Source organism: Rutidosis leptorrhynchoides, chromosome 10, assembly GCF_046630445.1.
Source record: "Rutidosis leptorrhynchoides isolate AG116_Rl617_1_P2 chromosome 10, CSIRO_AGI_Rlap_v1, whole genome shotgun sequence".
Taxonomy (NCBI): Eukaryota; Viridiplantae; Streptophyta; class Magnoliopsida; order Asterales; family Asteraceae; genus Rutidosis; species Rutidosis leptorrhynchoides.
The window spans coordinates 122,657,482-122,676,394 of NC_092342.1; positions in this window are offsets into that span (position 1 = coordinate 122,657,482).

Below are 18,913 nucleotides of genomic sequence, written 5' to 3' on the forward strand. Positions count from 1 at the left end.
CCTTTTTCAAGGAATCCACATACTAAGTAGTTTGAATAGTCTGCAAACCATGGAATTTCATTATAATTTATCTTCAATAGATATTCATCAGGAAAGTTGTCTTGTATGGCCGATTCATTTAGAACTTCTAATTCGGGATTTTCAAGACGAGAAAGATGATCAGCGGCGAGATTTTCTGCTCCCTTTTTATCTCTGATTTCAATATCGAACTCTTGTAAGAGTAAGATCCAACGGATTAATCTTGGTTTAACATCTTGTTTCAAAAATAGGTATCTAAGAGCAGAATGGTCAGTATAGACCACCATTTTAGCTAGAACGAGATATGAACGAAATTTGTCAAAAGAAAAGACAATAGCAAGGAGTTCTTTTTCAGTAGTTATATAATTCGTTTGTGCTCCTTGTAACGTCTTACTAGCATAATATATAGGTTGAAATCATTTTTCAATCCTTTTTCCTAAAACGGCTCCCATTGCAAAATCACTTGCATCGTACATTAGTTCAAACGGTAGATTCCAATTTGAAGTTATCATGATCGGCGCATTAGTGAGTTTTTCTTTATGAATATTAAAATATTTGATGCATTCATCTGAAATGATGAATGGAGCATCCTTTTCTAGGAGTTTATTCATAGGAGTGGCTATTTTAGAAAAATCTTTTATGAAACGTCGGTAAAAACTGACATGCCCTAGAAAACTCCTAACTCCTCTATCATTGGTGAGATGTGGAAGTTTAGCAATTACATCTACTTTAGCTCTATCTACTTCAATTCCTTCCTTTGAAATTTTATGACCAAGAACGATGACTTCTTTAACCATGAAATGGCATTTCTCCCAATTAAGAACTAGATTTGATTGTTCGCATCTAATAAGCATTCGTTCAAGATTAACTAGACATGTTTCAAAAGTATCACCAAAGACTGAAAATTCATCCATGAAAACTTCCATGCATTCTTCTATCATGTCGTGAAAAATCGCCATCATGCACCTTTGAAAGGTTGCAGGGGCGTTGCAATGTCCAAATGGCATGCGTTTATAAGCAAAAGTACCATAAGGGCATGTGAACGTGGTTTTCTCTTGGTCCTCGGGTGCTATTGGAATTTGAAAATATCCGGAAAAACCATCAAGAAAATAATAGTAACTATTTCCGGCTAATCTTTCCAACATTTGATCAATGAAAGGTAAGGGAAAGTGATCTTTTCTGGTGGCGTCATTTAATTTTCTATAATCAATACAAACACGCCATCCTGTTACAGTCCTAGTAGGAATAAGCTCATTTTTCTCATTTGTGATGACAGTCATGCCACCCTTCTTAGGTACGCATTGAACTGGGCTTACCCATGGACTATCAGAGATTGGATAAATTAAACCTGCATCTAGCAGTTTAATAATTACTTTTTTAACAATATCTTTCATATTAGGATTTAGTCTTCGTTGGCGTTGCACATACGTTTTATGACCTTCTTCCATAAAGATTTTATGTGTGCAATACGAAGGACTTATTCCTTTAATGTCATGAATTCTCCATGAAATTGCTGGTTTATGAGCTCTTAGCAAAGAAATAAGTTGAGATTTTTCATTTTCAGTAAGAGAAGATGATATTATTACAGGTAATTCAGATTCACCATGTAAATAAGCATATTCTAAATGGTTTGGAAGTGGCTTTAACTCTAATGTCGGTGGTTCTTCTATCGATGATTTATATCGATATCTGTCTTCTTCTTTTAGCATTTGAATTTCTTCTGTTGTTGGTTCATATCCATTAGCCATAAGTGTAGCTAACATTTCAGTTTCATCAATTGGTTTAGTTCCTTCTCCTAAAGAACATTCTCCTGTTCCTTGTAGTTCTGAAAATTCTTCTAACAATTCTGCATGTGAATCTATAGTTTGAATATAATAGCATGTATCATCTGCAGATTGCGGTTGTTGCATGAATCTATCAACTGAAAAGGTAACACTCTCGTCCTCTATACTTAAGGTCAGTTTCTTACCGAACACGTCTATTATTGCTTTAGCTGTGTTTAAGAATGGTCTTCCTAATATGAGAGAAACTCGAGAATCTTCTTCCATGTCCAGAATAACAAAATCTACTGGAAATACTAAAGTACCAACTTTAACTAGCATGTTCTCCATTATCCCTCTAGGATATTTTACTGATCGATCGGCTAGTTGTATGATTATTCGTGTTGGTTTCAATTCTCCAAGGTCTAGTTTAGCGTATAGTGAATATGGCATTAAATTTATACTAGCACCTAAGTCTGCCAATGCTTCTATTGAACTAAGACTACCCAGAAAACATGGAATTGTGAAACTTCCTGGATCTGATAATTTTTCTGGTATCTTATTCAACAGCACTGCAGAACAATTAGCATTCATAGTAACAGCCGAGAGTTCTTCCATTTTCTTTCTATTTGTGATTAGATCTTTCAAGAATTTAGCATATCTAGGCATTCCTGAAATCACATTAATGAAAGGAAGATTTACATTTATCTGTTTAAACATATCCAAAAATTTGGATTGCTCGGCTTCAAGTCTCTCTTTTCTCATTTTACTAGGGTAAGGAAGTGGTGGTTGGTATGGTTTAACATAAGGTTTAGCCTTAACTGTGTTATCTTCATTAACCTTTTCAACTACCGGTTCTTTTTCCTTATCTTGCTCAGGTTGTGGTTCTTGTGGACTAGGAATAGCATCATCAGAAATTACAGGCATTTCAGGTGGTTTAAGTGTAATACCACTTCTTGTGATAATGGCTTTAGCTGTTTCATTCCGGGGGTTAGCATTTGTATCACTAGGTAAACTTACCGGTTTTCTTTCACCTATTAACCTTGCTAGGTTACTTACTTCTTGTTCCAAATTTTGAATAGAAGCTTGTTGATTTCTAAATGCTTGAACATTTTGTTCATTGGTTTGTTTCTGAGATGTGAAAAATTGAGTTTGAGATTCAACTAGCTTCGACATTATATCTTCTAAATTTGGCTTTTTATCATCGGTTTGTGGTGGTTTTGTTTGAAAAATAGGTCTTTGCTGATTGTAAGTATTATTGGATACTTGTTGATTGCTAGGACCTTGTTGGTTGTTGTATGGAACATTTCGGTTATAATTCTGATTTTGATTGTAGATTGGTCTTAGCGGTTGATAATTATTCTGATAATTATTTCCAGGCCTTTGGTTTATGTATGAAACATTCTCTCTTTGTTTCATTGTTAGTTCAATACTGAGACAATCTTTTATCAAATGTGGTCCTCCACACTGCTCACAACTAATTCGTATTGAGTGGATATCTTTAGTCATCTTTTCCATTCGTCTCTCGATAGCATCTATCTTTGTGGAAATGGAATCGAAGTCATGGCTAGAATCGGCTCTAGCTGCTTTAGATGATCTAATGATATCTTTTTCTTGGTGCCACTCATGCGAGTGGGAAGCAGTGTTATCAATAATTTTGTAAGCGTCAGTTGCGGTTTTCTTCATAATGGAACCACCAGCTACTATATCTATGTCTTTTTTTGTAGTGATGTCGCATCCTTGGTAGAATATTTGTACTAAACCATGTTGCGGACATCCTCTTAATAACTTTTCAAATCTTGTCCACGCTTCATATAGAGTTTCGTTTGGCTTTTGTGTGAACGTAACAATTTCTCCTTGAAGTCTCACGGCTTTAGATGCCGGAAAGAATTGTTTAAGAAGTTTTTCAACTAAAACGTCCCATGTATCAATCGCCCCTTCCGGTAACGATTCTAACCAATCTTTGGCTTCTCCCTTTAAAGTCCAGGGAAATAACATGAGATATATCTGTTTATCCTCCACTTCTCTGATTTTAAATAAAGTACAGATCCTATTAAATGTATGAAGATGTTCATTTGGATCTTCCTTCGGTGCACCACTAAATTGGCATTGATTAGTTACCATGTGTAGAATTTGTCCTTTGATTTCATAATCTGGCGCATTAATGTCTTCCATACTTAGAGGTTCCAGATTCTCCATGATTGAATTTGTTGAATCTGAATCACTAGAGGATTCTGATTTAATGGGTTGTTCCTCGACAATCTCTGTTTGAATGATTGGTGGTTCCGGAGGAAAGATTAGTGGTTCAGGATCTCTGAATTGTCTCTGAATATCCTCCAGATTCTCAATTGTGAGGTCGGGTTCAAAAAAATGGATTATCGGAAATTTGAATTGGAGTACTTAGTCGACTGGATGACGATTCTAAAGAAAAATCAACGGCGACAATATTTGCTAGATGTCTTGATCGAGTTACAGGTGGTGAACGTACAAAAGGTGGTGAACGTTTTGCTCGGTGCATTCACTGAATATCCTATTAGTTTTTAAAAAGAAAAAAAAATTATATAAGTTATCCAATTAATAGACTTTTCTGCTTTTGCCCACGTTTCGAATAGCCAATAGATGTAGCAGGGAGCCAGAACCCTTTAAATCGGAAGCTCACAACTCAGCCACTAACAAATCCAACTATTACTACGAACCAGAAAATTTTGGATGTCTATCAATTTAACCACTTAAAATAATTTTTCGTTGAAATTTAAAGAAATTTTAGAGAAGAAATAGAAAATTATATGTCCTAAAAACTAGAGTGGCGAAAAATAAGAAAGAAAAAGAGCGCGTCGAAAAACGTCGAAAAATAAAAGGTTGAAAAATAAAAATAAGAAAGAAAAATGTCGAAACTTAAAAGTCTAAAACTAAGAATTAAAGGTTGCGTCTAAAGGTATTAAAGCTTAAAAGAAATTCTATATCCAAAACGGCAATAACTTAAAAAGTACTAAAATCTTAAAACGTCGTCGCAAAAATCGAAAGCACCTAAATCTTATTCTAAAGAAAAAGCACTTAAGGGATTTTACGGCAAAGCCTAAAAATCTAGAAATAAAAATAACTATAGCAAAAACTATGACTTAAAACTAAATACGAACGAAAAATACAAATATTACGCTAAAACAAATAAAAAGATACAAAATATAAATAATAAACTTAAAGTTGTAAAAAGTACAATTTTTATAAAAATATTATTTTTAAATTAATATTTTATAAAAGTATTAATTTTATAAGTAATAAAACTAATTAAAACCTAAAAATACAAATTTAATGAACTAAAACTAATTAATATTTTAATTAAACCCTAATTAATAATAATAAATAAATAAATAACCCTAATTTTGTAATTAACGCTGCAATGTTTGACCTGTCAGATACCTCCGCGAGTGTGGATGCCAACTGGCAAAAAGTACCGCGAGTGCGGATGCCACAGATGCAGGTAGATTTTTTTAGGTTCAGTTTCTAATTTTTTTTTTTTTACTTTTTATGTTTTGTTTCTTAATTTTCCGTTTTTATTTTATAGAAAATGTTTTATAATATAACTAAAACTTATATTTTAAATAAAAATCACTTATTAGTATTTTATAACTAAAAATACTTTTTTTAGAGACTTAAAGATATATAGTTTTTATGTTTTTATATTTTTGAAATTTAAAACTTATGTAAATATACTTTTACAAAAATAACGTAAAAACCAAATTTTTTTTAATAGGGTATCGCTTCGGCGTTAAGTGTTGTTCCCCGACAGCGGCGCCAAAGATACTTGATGTGTGCGAGGTGGTGTATAAAATAGTTATATTTTTACAACAAAATACTATTAAATATGATACAATTTTACACAAGTTATTTATTTATTTATAGAGTGGATATACCTAAACCTTGCTACAACACTTATAGGCAGTGTACCTAATCGTACAGTAGTGTAGTTTTTAGTAAGTCCGGTTCGTCCACAGTGAACTCGCCAAGTTTAATGCTATATTTTTAAAACTTATAATTGTAAAAATACAAAAATATATAAATAATATTATTATTATAAAAGGGGGATTTTACCGTTTAATGACCGGTTTGTCAATTTTAAAAGTTTAGTCGCAGTTAAAACCTAATGTAAAATATAAAAAATATAAAAGACTTAATTTTAAGCGTAAAGTAAATGACAATAATTAAAATGCGATAAATTAAAATGCGATAAATAAAATGACAATAAATAAAATTGCGATAATTAAAAGTGCAATTAAATATGAAATAAAGGAATTATGCTTATTTAAACTTCCGTAATCATGATGTTTGACGTGTTGATTTTAGTTTGTTACCATGGGTTAATTGTCCTTTGTCCTGGATTATTCAATATGTCCATCTAGTTTTTGTCCATAACAGTCCATCAGTCATAAATATAAAGTGCGAGTGTCCTCGTCAAATTATCCTTATATCTGAAGTCAAATATTCCAACTAATTGAGGACTTAAACTATAATTACACCAATTTTCCTTGTATATAATTCACCCCTATTTTAATAAGTCCATAGACTATTAATCCATTCCCGTGTTCGGTTAAATGAACGATTATTAATACTTATAAATGTCCGATCGAGTGTATATGGTTATTTATAGGTACGTTCAATTGTAAATCTTTATATTAAATTAACAAACTATCATTTAATTAAACAAATATAAAGCCCATTAATAGCCCATAGTCTAATTTCCACAAGTGTCGTTCTTTTGTCCAAACCCCAATTATGGCACAAAGCCCAATTACCCAATTTTAATATTTAAGCCTAACATCATGATTACTTCGATTTAAATAAGCATAATAATAACTTAGCTACGAGACATTAATTTAAAAAGGTTGAACATAACTTACAATGAATAATAATAGCGTAGCGTTACACGGACAGAATTTCGACTTACACCCTTGCAACATTTGCTAACATACCCTTATTATTAGAATTTAAAATTAAAATTAAAATTAAAATTAAAATATAATATATATATACATACATATATATATATATATATATATATATATATATATATATATATATATATATATATATATATATATATATATATATATATATATATATATATATACGTTTGAGTAAGAAGAAGAAAAAAGATGTCTCGAATTCAGAAAAATGAGTTGCCTTTTATAGGCCCCATCTGAATACTGTGCACTCCGCAAGTGCAGTTTTTCTTGCCTTCGAAGCTCCGCGAGTGCGGTGTAACAGCCCGAGTACAACCCGTAGTGGATATTGTCCGCTTTGCCCCGACGCACGGTGGCTCACGGTTTTGTTTCTCGGGACTCACCCTCAAAATGCGTCCACTAGAGGAGGTATCCACACCCTTTAAGGGGTGTTTCGTTCTCCTCCCCCACCGATGTGGGATGAGTTCTCACAATCTCCCCCACTCAGGACACTGCGTCCCCGCAGTGCACATCGATGCGGGCCCCAGCTCTGATACCATCTTGTAACAGCCCGAGTACAACCCGTAGTGGATATTGTCCGCTTTGCCCCGACGCACGGTGGCTCACGGTTTTGTTTCTCGGGACTCACCCTCAAAACGCGTCCACTAGAGGAGGTATCCACACCCTTTAAGGGGTGTTTCGTTCTCCTCCCCCACCGATGTGGGATGAGTTCTCACACTGTAACACCCTAGGCAAATCCCACATCGCCCACTAACATGAGTGATCATGGGATTATAATGTAATACTCACGCTTAAATGACACAACGCGTTTTGGGACCACATGCAGAGCAGATGTGCGAGTACGCTGCAGTTAAGCGTGCTCGGGCGAGAGCACTACCAGGATGGGTGACCTCCTGGGAAAGTGCTTCTCGTGTGTGGTCGCCAAGAAAAAAGCCGTGCGCCTGCGGGCAAAGCGGACAATATTGTGGTCATGTTAAGCTGGGGTGTTACAGAATGGTATCAGAGCCACTCATGTGCCGTTGGGGGTGGTGGGGCAAACCTCATCGAGGACGATGAGTCCCTAAGGGGGGTGAATGTAACACCCTAGGCAAATCCCACATCGCCCACGAACATGAGTGATCATGGGATTATAATGTAATACTCACGCTTAAATGACACAACGCGTTTTGGGACCACATGCAAAGCAGATGTGCGAGTACGCTGCAGTTAAGCGTGCTCGGGCGAGAGCACTACCAGGATGGGTGACCTCCTGGGAAAGTGCTTCTCGTGTGTGGTCGCCAAGAAAAAGCCGTGCGCCTGCGGGCAAAGCGGACAATATTGTGGTCATGTTAAGCTGGGGTGTTACATGCGGAGCTGTGGATTCCAGCTCACACTTTGGATCCTAGCTTTGCCGAAGGTTTTTAAAATATAAATATAATATATATATAATTTTAAGAATTATTTATATATTATATTATATTTATTTGCATAATTGACTTGTAATTTTCGGCCCGTTGCGTCGCGCGTTGAAAGTTGACTTAGGTCCCGGTTCCGGATTTTTGAACGTCCTTGTGTACTATTTAATATCTTGTATTTTGTATTTTGCGTCTTGTACTCTTGCAATTTTGAGACGTTTCTCATCAATAATTTGAACCACTTTGATTGTACTTTGTACTTTTTAGCTTTTTGGTCGTTTGCGTCTTCAAACGTCGAATCTGTCTTTTGTCTTCACCTTTTATTATTTAAACGAATATTATTTGTAAATAGAACAATTGCAACTAAAATCTTGTCTTTCTTGAGGGATAATGCTATGAAATATATGTTCGTTTTTAGCATTAACAGTATCATCAATATGGGTCTTTGTTATCAGATCATCATTAAGTATTTCTTCATCTTCCCCATACTTAGGCGTTTTTATTGGTTTAACAGTTTTGGTTGGTGGATATCTAAACTTTCGGTTCACAAAGGTGATCGATTTATCACCATCCCTAAGTGTCATTCTACCTTCTCTTACATCAATGAATGCTTCGGTGGTTGCTAAAAATGGGCGGCCTAAAATTAGAGGAATATCAAGGTTTTCCTCCATATTAATAACTATGAAGTTTGCAACAAAGGTCAAACTTCCCACGTTAACAAGTAAATTATTTGCTATTCCAACCGGGTGTTTAATGGTTAGGTCAAATGATTGAACACCTATTTTGGTTGGTTTTAATTTACCCATACCTAATCTTTTGTATAAGGAAAGATGCATAATATTTGCACTTGCTCCTAAATCTGCGAGTCCATTATATATAGCACCATCATTAAGCAAGAAAGAAATGATAAATTCGCCCGGGTCTCCTACTTTAGTAAGTCAAGTTGGTTTGTAAACCTTTTTTGGGTGTTCTTTTCTTGGTTCTTTCACTTCTATTTGAACTTCTTGTTCACATTTTTCGTCGTTTCTTGGAATGGGAGGTTTGTATAAGAATTCTTCTTCATCACTCCAATTTGAATCCTCCCTATTTTACAATTTTGATTTTTCATATGTTGTTGATAACATATTTACGTTTTCATTTTGAGGGTTTTCTTGAGTGGTGAAATTATGATTGACTTCATTGTCAACTTCCATCGGACCATGTATGTAATTTTTAATTCTGTGACCATTAACTTTAAATTCAATCCCATTTGAATTTATTAACTCTATTGTTCCGTATGGGAAAACTTTTTTGACTATAAATGGTCCAGACCATCTTGATTTCAATTTTCCAGGAAATAGCTTGAATCGTGAATTGAAAAGAAGAACTTTATCTCCTTCCTTAAATTCTTTTGAACTTCTGATTCTTTTATCATGCCATTTCTTCGTTCTTTCTTTATAGATTAACGAATTTTCATATGCTTCAAGTCTTAATTCTTCTAATCCATTTAGTTGACTTAATCGTAGACGTCCGGCTTCATGTAAATCAAGATTACATGTCTTCAAAGCCCAAAATACTTTGTGTTCATTTTTTACTGGAAGATGACATGCTTTTCCGTAAACGAGTTTGAAAGGTGTGGTTCCAATTGGAGTTTTGTAGGCTGCTCTAAAAGCCCAGAGTGCATCCTCTAATTTCATGGACCATTCCTTCGGATTTGATCCAACGGTTTTCTCTAGAATACGTTTTAATACTCGGTTGGTATTTTCAACTTGTCCACTTGTTTGTGGATGATAAGCAGTAGAGATTTTATGAGTTACTCCATATCTTTTAAGAACTTTCTCAAGTTGATTATTACAAAAATGAGTACCCCGATCACTTATTAAAGCTTTCGGTGTTCCAAACCTAGCAAAAAGACGTTTTAAAAAGTTGACTACAACTCGTGCATCGTTAGTTGGGAGAGCTTGTACTTCCGTCAATTTAGATACATAATCAATGGCAACGAGAATGTAGAGATTATTATGAGATTTTAGAAATGGACCCATAAAGTCAATACCCCAAATGTCAAATACTTCACATACTTGAATGACATTTTGTGGCATTTCATCATGTTGACTTATTTTTCCAGCCCTTTGACAAGCATCACAGGATTTGCAAAGAAGGTGTGCATCTTTGAAAATTGTAGGCCAATAGAATCCAACATTGTAAACTTTTCTTGCTGTAAGCTGAGGCCCATAATGCCCTCCTGTTGGTCCTGTGTGACAATGGTTTAAAATTTGACTAGCTTCATCTCCAAATACACATCAGCGTATTATTCCATCGGGACAACTTTTAAACAAATGTGGATCTTCCCAGAAATAGTGTTTTATATCACTAAAGAATTTCTTTCGTTTTTGGTACGATAATCCTTTTTCAAGGAATCCACAAACTAAGTAGTTTGCATAGTCTGCAAACCATGAAATTTCATTATAATCTATCTTCAATAGATATTCATCAGGAAAGTTGTCTTGTATGGCCGATTCATTCAGAACTTCTAATTCAGGATTTTCAAGACGAGAAAGATGATCAGCGGCGAGATTTTCTGCTCCCTTTTTATCTCGGATTTCAATATCGAACTCTTATAAGAGTAAGATCCAACGGATTAATCGTGGTTTAGCATCTTGTTTTGAAAATAGGTATCTAAGAGCAGAATGGTCGGTATAGACCACCGTTTTAGCTAGAACGAGATATGAACGAAATTTGTCAAGAGCAAAGACAATAGCAAGGAGTTCTTTTTTAGTAGTTGTGTAATTCGTTTGTGCTCCTTGTAATGTCTTACTAGCGTAATAAATAGGTTAAAATCGTTTTTCAATCCTTTGTCCTAAAACGGCTCCCATTGCAAAATCACTTGCATCGCACATAAGTTCAAACGGTAGATTCCAATTTGGAGTTATCATGATCGGCGCATTAGTGAGTTTTTCTTTAAGAATATTAAAAGATTTGATACATTCATCTGAAAAGATGAATGGAGCATCCTTTTCTAGGAGTTTATTCATAGGAGTGGCAATTTTAGAAAAATCTTTTATGAAACGTCGGTAAAAACCGGCATGCCCTAGAAAACTCCTAACTCCTCTAACATTGTTTGGATGTGGAAGTTTAGCAATTACATCTACTTTAGCTCTATCCACTTCAATTCCTTCCTTTGAAATTTTATGACCAAGAACGATGCCTTCTTTAACCATGAAATGGCATTTCTCCCAATTAAGAACTAGATTTGATTGTTCGCATCTAATATGCATTCGTTCAAGATTGACTAGACATGATTCAAATGTATCACCGAAGACTGAAAAGTCATCCATGAAAACTTCCATGCATTCTTCTATCATGTCGTGAAAAATTGCCATCATGCACCTTTCAAAGGTCGCAGGGGCGTTACAAAGTCCAAATGGCATACGTTTATAAGCAAAAGTACCATAAGGGCACGTGAATGTGGTTTTCTCTTGATCCTCGGGTGCTATTGGAATTTGAAAGTATCCGGAGAAACCGTCAAGAAAACAATAGTAACTATTTCCGGCTAATCTTTCCAACATTTGATCAATGAAAGGTAAGGGAAATTGATCTTTTCTGGTGGCGTCATTTAATTTTCTATAATCAATACAAACACGCCATCCTGTTACAGTCCTAGTAGGAATAAGCTCATTTTTCTCATTTGTGATGACAGTCATGCCACCCTTCTTAGGTACACATTGAACTGGGCTTACCCATGGACTATCAGAGATTGGATAAATTAAACCTGCATCTAGCAGTTTAATTATTTCTTTCTTAACAACATCTTGCATATTAGGATTTAGTCTTCGTTGGCGTTGCACATACGTTTTATGACCTTCTTCCATAAGGATTTTATGTGTACAATACGAAGGACTTATTCCTTTAATGTCATGAATCTTCCATGCAATAGCTGGTTTATGAGCTTTTAGCACAGAAATGAGTTAAGATTTTTCATTTTCAGTAAGAGAAGACGATATTATTACAGGTAATTCAGATTCACCATGTAAATAAGCGTATTCCAGATGGTTTGGAAGTGGCTTTAACTCTAATGTCGGTGGTTCTTCTATCGATGATTTATATCGATATCTGTCTTCCTCTTTTAGCATTTGAATTTCTTCTATTGTTGGTTCATATCCATTAGCCATAAGTGTAGCTAACATTTCAGTTTCATCAATTGGTTTAGTACTTTCTCCTAAAGAACATTCTCCTGTTCCTTGTAATTCTAGAAATTCTTCTATCAATTATGTATGTGAATCTATAGTTTGAATATAATAACATGTATCATCTGCAGATTGCGGTTGTTGCATGGCTCTATCAACTGAAAAGGTAACACTCTCGTCCTCTATACTTAGGGTCAGTTTCTTACCAAACACGTCTATTATTGCTTTAGCCGTGTTTAAGAATGGTCTTCCTAATATAAGAGGAACTCGAGAATCTTCTTCCATATCCAGAATAACAAAATCTACTGGAAATACTAAAGTACCAACTTTAACTAGCATGTTCTCCATTACCCTCTAGGATATTTTACTGATCGATCGGCTAGTTGTATGCTTATTCGTGTTGGTTTCAATTCTCCAAGGTCTAGTTTAGCGTATAGTGAATACGGCATTAAATTTATACTAGCACCTAAGTCTGCCAATGCTTCTATTGAACTAAGACTACCCAGAAAACATGGAATCGTGAAACTTTCTGGATCTGATAATTTTTCTGGTATCTTATTCAACAGCACTGCAGAACAATTAGCATTCATAGTAACAACCGAGAGTTCTTCCATTTTCTTTCTATTTGTGATTAGATCTTTCAAGAATTTAGCATATCTAGGCATTCCTGAGATCACATCAATGAAAGGAAGATTAACATTTATTTGTTTAAACATATCCAAGAATTTAGATTGCTCGGCTTCAAGTCTCTCTTTTCTCATTTTACTCGGGTAAGGAAGTGGTGGTTGGTATGGTTTAACATAAGGTTTAGCCTTAACTGTGTTATCTTCATTAACCTTTTCAACTACCGGTTCTGTTTCCTTATCTTGCTCAGGTTGTGGTTCTTGTGGAGTAGGAATAGCTTCATCAGAAATTACAGGCATTTTAGGTGGTTTAAGTGTAATACCACTTCTTGTGGTAATGGCTTTAGCTGTTTCATTCAGGGGGTTATCATTTATATCACTAGGTAGACTTCCCGATTTTCTTTCACCTATCAATCTTGCTAGGTTGCTTACTTCTTGTTCCAAATTTTGAATAGAAGCTTGTTGATTTCTAAATGCTTGAGCATTTTGTTCATTGGTTTGTTTCTGAGATGTGAAAAACTGCGTTTGAGATTCAACTAGCTTCGACATCATATCTTCTAAATTTGGCTTTTTATCATCGGTTTGTGGTGGTTTGTTTTGAAAAATAGGCCTCTGCTGATTGTAAGTATTATTAGGTACTTGTTGGTTGCTAGGACCTTGTTGATTGTTGTATGGAACATTTTGATTATAATTCTGGTTTTGATTGTAGATTGGTCTTGGCAGTTGATAATTATTTTGATAATTATTTCCAGGCCTTTGGTTCATGTATGAAACATTCTCTCTTTGTTCCATTATTGGTTCAATACTGAGACAATCTTTTGTCAAATGTGGTCCTCCACACTGCTCACAACTAATTTGTATTGAGTGGATATCTTTAGTCATCTTTTCCATTCGTCTCTCGACAGCATCTATCTTTGCTGAAATGGAATCAAAGTCATGGCTAGAATCGGCTCTAGCCGCTTTAGATGATCTAACGATATCTTTTTCTTGATGCCACTCATGTGAGTGGGAAGCGGTGTTATCAATAATTTTGTAAGCGTCAGTTGCGGTTTCCTTCATAATGGAACCACCAGCTGCTATATCTATGTCTTTTCTTGTAGTGATGTAGCATCCTTGGTAGAATATTTGTACTATTTGACAAGTGTCTAAACCATGTTGCGGACTTCCTCTTAATAACTTTCCAAATCTTGTCCACGCTTCATATAAAGTTTCATTTGGCTTTTGCGTGAACATAACAATTTATCCTTGAAGTCTCACGGCTTTAGATGCCGGAAAGAATTTTTTAAGAAATTTTTCAACTAAAATGTCCCATGTATCAATCGCCCCTTCAGGTAACGATTCTAACCAATCTTTGGCTTCTCCCTTTAAAGTCCAGGGAAATAACATGAGATATATCTGTTCATTCTAAATTTCTCGGATTTTGAATAAAGTACAGATCCTATTAAAGATACGAAGATGTTCGTTTGGATCTTCCTTCGGCGCACCACTAAATTGGCATTGATTAGTTACCATGTGTAGAATTTGTCCTTTGATTTCATAATCTAGCGCATTAATGTCTGGTTGAGTAATTGCGTGACCTTGGCCAGTGCGTTTAGCTCTCATTCGGTCTTCCATACTTAGAGGTTCTAGATTTTCCATGATTGAATTTGTTGAATCTGAATCACTAAAGGATTCTGATTTAATGGGTTGTTCCTCAACAATCTCTGTTTGAATGATTGGTGGTTCCAGAGGAAAGATTAGTGGTTCAGGATATCTGAATTGTCCCTGAATATCCTCCGGATTCTCAATTGTGGGGTCGGGTTCAAAAAATGGATTATCGGAAATTTGAATTGGAGTACTTGGTCGACTGGATGACGATTCTAAAGAAAAATCAACGGCAACAATATTGGCTAAATGTCTTGATCGAGTTACAGGTGGTGAACGTATAAAAGGTGGTGAACGTTTTGCTCGGTGCATTCACTGAATATCCTATTAGTTATAAAATATAAAAATTATGTAAGTTATCAAATTAATAGACTTTTCTGCTTTTCCCCACGTTTCGAATAGCCAAAAGATGTAGCAGGGAGCCAGAACCCTTTAAATCGGAAGCTCACAACTCAGCCACTAGACAAATCCAACTATTACTACGAAGCAGAAAATTTGGATGTCTATCAATTTAACCACTTAAAATAATTTTTAGTTGAAATTTAAAGAAATTTTAGAGAAGAAATAGAAAATTCTATGTCCTAAAAACTTGAGCGGCGTGAAATAAGAAAGAAAAAGATCGCGTCGGAAAACGTCGAAAAATAAAAGGTCGAAAAATAATAAAAAGAACGTAGCGCGTCGAAACTTAAAAGTCTAAAACTAAGAATTAAAGGTTGCGTCTAAAGGTATTAAAGCTTAAAATAAATTCTATATCCAAAACGGCAATTACTTAAAAAGGTACTAAAATATAAAAAACGGCGTCGCAAAATTCTAAAGCACCTAAATCTTAGTCTAAAGAAAAAGCACTTAAGGGATTTTACGGCAAAGCCTAAAAATCTAGAAATAAAAATAACTATGGAAAAAACTATGACTTAAAACTAAATACGAACGAAAAATAACAAAAATATGCTTTAACGATTAAAAAGATACGAAATATAAAAATAAACTTAAAGTTGTAAAAAGTACAATTTTTTATAAAAATATTATTTTTATATTATTTATTTTATAAAAGTATTAATTTAGTAATTATTAAAACTAATTATAACTAAAAATACAAATTAAATACTAAAATTAAAATAAAAACTAATTAAATATCTATAACCTAATTAGGGTTAATAATAATAATTATTATTATTTAAAAACCCTAATCGTACAGAATTAGGTACCAGGCCTGTCAACTCAGCTCATGCGATCGCATGAGTTGAGGGTTAATTTTCCATGCGGTCGCATGGATCCAGAAATCAGGCTGGACAGTTGGGCTGCTACAGTGTTCGGGCCCGAGAGTTTTTATATTTAATTTTTTTTCTCTGTTTTAATAAAATATATTTATATAAACAAATAAAAACTTATATTTTAAAAACTAAAATAAAAATAAAGAAACTTTATAATTTTATATATTTTTAACAATCTCTTAAAAATATATATATTTTTATTTTTCTTACTTTTATATTTTTGTATTAAAATGTATTTTTACAAAAGCATATTTTTACAAAAGTAAATTAAGACTTAATAAAAATCTTTTTTTTTATATAGCGTTGCGCTTTCGGCGTTTAACTTTTCCCCGGCAGCGGCACCAAAAATACTTGATGTGCGTAGAGGTGTATACAAAATAGTTATATATTTACTACAAAATACTATTAAATACGATACAATTTTACACAAGTTATTTATTTATTTATAGAGTGGATATACCTAAACCTTGCTACAACACTTATAGGCAGTGTATCTAATCGTACAGTAGTGTAGTTTTTAGTAAGTCCGGTTCGTCCACAGGGAACTCGCCAAGTTTAACGCTATATTTTTAAAACTATATTTGTAGATATATAAATATATATAAGTAGTATTATTATTATTATAAATGGGGGTTTTTACCGTTTAATGACCGGTTTGTCGATTTTAAAACTTAAGTCGCAGTTAAAACCTAATGTAAAATATTAAAAATAAATATAACTTAATTTAAATCGTAAAGTAAATAACGATAATGAAATTGCGATAAATAAAAATTTTATAAATAAAATGACGATAAATAAAACTGCGATAATTAAAAAGTACGATAATTAAAAGTGAAATTAAATATGAAATGACAGTAAATAAAAGTGCGATAATTAAAAGTGCAATTAAATATGAAATAAAGGAATTATGCTTATTTAAACTTCCGTAATCATGATGTTTGACGTGTTGATTTTAGTTTATTACCATGGGTTAATTGTCCTTTTTCTTGGATTATTCAATATGTCCATACGGTTTTGTCCATAATAGTCCATCAGTCATAAATATAAAGTGTGAGAATCTTCGTCAAATTATCCTTATACCCGAAGTCAAATATTCCAACTAATTGGGGATTCGAATTGTAACAAGGTCTTAATACTTTGTTTAATGAATACACCAGGTTATCGACTGCGTGTAATCCAAGGTTTTATTACTTTGTTAACAATTACACCAATTACCCTTGAATGTAATCCACCCCTGTTTCAACTAGTCCATTAACTATTAATCCAGTTCCGTGTCCGGTAAAATGAACAATTATTGGTATTTATAGATATCCCGCCCTCCGTACCCAGTCAAGCGTATGTGGTTATATATAAATACGTCAAATTATAAGTCTATATATTAAATTAACGAGGTATCATTTAATTAATATAAAGCCCATTAATAGCCCATAGTCTAATTTCTACAAGTGTCTTTCTTTTATCCAAACCCCAATTATGGTACAAAGCCCAATTACCCAATTTTAATATTTAGCCCAACATCACGATTACTTCAGCTTAATTAAGCATAATAATAACTTAGCTACGAGACATTAATTTAAAAAGGTTGAACATAACTTACAATGATTAAAAATAGCGTAGCATTACACGGACAGAATTTCGACTTACACCCTTACACAATTTGCTAACATACCCTTATTATTAGAATTTAAAATTAAAATTAAAATTATAATTGATATATATATATATATATATATATATATATATATATATATATATATATATATATATATATATATATATACGTTGATAGATGAAGAAGAAAAAGATGTGTTGATAATCGGCCAGAACACGCGAAATTTATAGGAGTGTGGCCTGCTACAGGAGCCATGCGATCGCATGGAAATTACTCTTCCAGGCCATGCGATCGCATGGCCAGCTGGGAGAGTTCACGTGTACTTGTTTTCTTCTTGCCGACGGTTTTAAATAAATATATATAATATATAAATAATTTTAAGAATTATTTAAATATTATATTATATTTATGTGCAGAGTTGACTTGTAATTTTTAGTCCGTTGCGTCGAGCGTTAAGAGTTGACTCTGGTCCCGGTTCCGGATTTTCGAACGTCCTTGCGTACAATTTAATATCTTGTACTTTGCGTTTTACGTCTTGTACTCTTGTAATTTTGAGACGTTTCTCATCAATAATTTGAACCACTTTGATTGTACTTTGTACTTTTGAGCTTTTTGGTCGTTTGCGTCTTCAAATTGTCGAATATGTCTTTTGTCTTCACCTTTTATTATTTAAACGAATATCACTTGTAAATAGAACAATTGCAACTAAAAGCTTGTTTTTCTTGAGGAATAATGTTATGAAATATATGTTCATTTTTAGCATTATCAAGGATATTGTACCTAAATATATGTTCATTTGGAGCACTATCAAATATCCCCACACTTGAGCGTTGCTTGTCCTCAAGCAATACAGAACTTAAAATAAAATCACACTTCACTCGAATCACTTTTTTTATTCTCACACTTTATACATCAGTGATTTTGATACGACAGTATAAACAATGATAGTAACGATGTGGTTTACAGTCCCACATGACTATTAAATAATTTAGATCCTTTAAGGAAATTGGATATTTATGAAAGCATTTGATCTTTTGAAAATTCATTCTAGCTTTTACCCTAGATAAGGTTTTCGGAATAACCCTTCACCGGTGTTTGCAAAATGTTTTTGTGGGTTTTGTGGGTTTTAGATTTTAAAATTTTAGCTCAGAACTTGCAGTTTTGTGTCACCCACTTGCTAACCTTGTATTGAGAAAGCAACACGTCCAGTATACTTACTCCGTATATTACCTTTCGGTAAACTACCGTCCAGTTGTAAAGGAAAGCGTTGAACAAGCAACTGTTAAGGCAATGTCTAATGACATGCAGATGTTCATGGTCTAAAATGTGTCAGATGCAATTACTATCCTTTGTAGGAGCAATAGTAAAGATCACCCTATAATTTTTCGATCTGGCATAGGGTCCTGTCTTTGACCATGCTATGTAGTGACCCGAACTTTTCCATGTTTATATATATTAATTGAGATTGAT